The sequence below is a fragment of the Sapajus apella genome, unplaced genomic scaffold, assembly GCF_009761245.1.
Source record: "Sapajus apella isolate SASKATOON/1434 unplaced genomic scaffold, GSC_monkey_1.0 scaffold97, whole genome shotgun sequence".
NCBI lineage: Eukaryota > Metazoa > Chordata > Mammalia > Primates > Cebidae > Sapajus > Sapajus apella.
In genome coordinates this window covers 2,753,129-2,755,770 of record NW_022437037.1, presented here as the reverse complement: position 1 = coordinate 2,755,770, position 2,642 = coordinate 2,753,129, and the positions used below count along the sequence as shown (strand labels likewise).

Genomic DNA, 2,642 nt, shown 5'->3' with positions numbered 1-2,642 from the left:
TCGCTGCAACCTCCGCCTCCCTGGTTCAAACCATTCTTCTGCCTCAGCCTCCGGAGTAGCTGGGATTACAGGCACATGCCACCATCCACAGCTAATTTTGTAATTTTAGTAGAGATGGGGTTTCACCATGTTGGTCAGGCTGGTCTTGAACCCCTGACCTCAGGTAATCTGCCTGCCTTAGCCTCCCAAAGTGCTGGGATTACAGGTGTGAGCTACTGCATCCGGCTCTAATTTTTGTATTTTTAGCAGAGGTGGGGTTTCACCATGTTAGCCATGCTGGTCTCAAACTCCTGGCCTCAAATGATTCCCCCTCCTTGGCCTCCCAAATTGCTGGGATTACAGGCGTGAGCCACCGCGCCCAGCCAAGATCTCCTCCTTGAAGATGTCTACCTTCTTCAAGCTGGAGGAATGGGGGCTCCCACAGTGCCCACGCTCATGCCTAGCCCCGTAGAGTTACCTTGTGGACTGGCATTGTTTGTCCCCTCACCATTCTCCTTTCCTTCCTCCCAGTCAAGACTGAGATAGGAGTTCGGCAAGACAGGGAGTGTCTGTTCCTCCCAGTATCCCCAGTGCTCAGCCCTGGAGCCTGGCACAAACAACTGTTCAGTACATGTTTGGTGAAGAAATAATGCAAGCAAGCCAGGCTCAGTGGCTCATGCCTGTAATTCCAGTACTTTGGGAGGCCGAGGGGGGCAGATCACGAGTCAGGAGTTTGACAGCAGCCTGGCCAACATAGTGGAACCCTGTCTCTATTAAAAATACAAAAATTAGCCAGGCGTGGTGGCATGTGTCTGTAGTCCCAGCTACTTGGGAGGCTGAGGCAGGAGAATCGCTTAAACCTGGGAGTTGGAGGTTGTAGTGAGCCAAGATTGTGCCACTGCACTCCAGCCTGGCGACACAGTGAGACTCTGTCTCAAAAAAAAAAAAAAGTTCCTAACCTTCAACTCGGCAATTATTCTTCTCAGCACTTATCCTGGGATAATAGCTTAGGACTGGCAGAAAGATCTGGCTCCAGGGATCTTCATCTGAATATGCAGGATGTGGTCTACAATGGCATCCACCCACCTCAGCCTCCCAAAGGGCTGGGATTACAGGCGTGAGCCACCGTGCCGTGTACCACCACAGTTTCTTTCTTTCTTTTTTTTTTTTTTTCACTTTTTCCTTTTTTTTTTGTTTTTATTTTGAGACTGACTTTCGCTCTGTCACCCAGGCTGGAGTGTAGTGTTGCGATTTCAGCTCACTGCAACCTTCGCCTTTAGGTTCAAGTGATTCTCCTGCTTTAGCCTCCCGAGTAGCTGGGCTTACAGGCACCTACCACCACGCCTGGCTAATTTTTTTTTTTTTTTTTTAGAAACTCGATGTTTATTTTCCATGAATCTTATATGTTGTTTAAGAGCCCACGCAAGAACAGCTTAAGACCATTCAGTGGTTGCTAGTGAGCAGTGGGAGCTGCAGACCAGTCTTCCGTGGCAGGCTGGGCGCTCCAGTCTTTGGTAGGGAACTGTTGGATAGGCACAGAGGACACCTGCACGCCTTCAGACCAGTCGGCAACCTCAGGCTGGGTAACAGTGAACTCCAGCTGGAGCAGTCCATTCGCCCTGAAATTCCTCCTTGGTCACAGCCTTTTCAGCAGCAGCCTGCTCTTCTTTTTCAATCTCTTCAGGATCCCTGTAGAAGTAGAGATCAGGCATGACCTCCCACGGGTGTTCACAGAAAATGGTGCCACGCATGCGCAAAACTTCCCGAGCCAGCATCCACACATCAAACCCACTGAGTGAGCTCCCTTGTTCTTGCATGGGATGGCAATGTCCACATAGCGCAGAGGACAATCTGTTACACGGAGCAATGGTAGGTAGGTTAACATAAGACGCCTCCGTGAGAGGCTGGTGGTCAGCCCTGGGGTCAGTAACCACAAGCAGCCGTGGCTCCCGGAAGGCTGCCTGGATCTGGTTGATGAAGTTTCCAGGAGTAAAGTGGCCAGCAATTGGAGTGGCTCCACTGGCAGCAGCAAATTTCAGCATGGCCCTCTGGCCAGTGTTCCTGTAACACTGACATCAGCAGGGTTTTCAATGGCAACAATGGCACGAGCTGCCAGGAGAAGCTTCTCCCAGGTCCTCTTCGGATTTATGATGTAGATGCCATCACTTTTCCTTTTATAGATACACTGTTCCATCTGGAAGTCAAGGTTAGTGCCACCTAAATGGGTTTCTGCTGTCAGGAACTTAAGGACACCCCCCTCCTTCATTTGCAAGACATCAAGGGCTCCAGACATGGTGAAAGTTTCCCTTTAAGTTACGATGGTAATCCAGAACAATGCCATTTGGAACCCTCGGCAGGTAGCGAGAAAGAAAAAGCCCAGCTAATTTTTTTTTTGAGATGGATTCTCACATTATTGCCCAGGTTGGAGTGTAGCGGCATGATCTCAGCTCTCTACAGCCTCTGCCTCCTGGGTTTAAGCAATTCTCCTGCCTCAGCCTCCCAAGTAGCTGGGATTGCAGGAGCCCACCACAACCAGATAAATTTTTTTTGTATTTTTGGTAGAGATGGGGTTTCACTACATTGGCCAGGCTGGTCTCAAACTCCTGACCTCATGATCCACCCACCTGGGCTTCCCAAAGTACTGGGATCACAGGCATGAGCCA

At 50.1% G+C, this 2,642-nt stretch overlaps 1 pseudogene; it reads right to left on the bottom strand.

The window, feature by feature from the left end:
* Positions 1-1,356: 1,356 nt before the first annotated feature.
* LOC116535840 lies at positions 1,357-2,287 on the bottom strand (annotated as a pseudogene).
* Between the last annotated feature and the right edge of the window lie 355 nt (positions 2,288-2,642).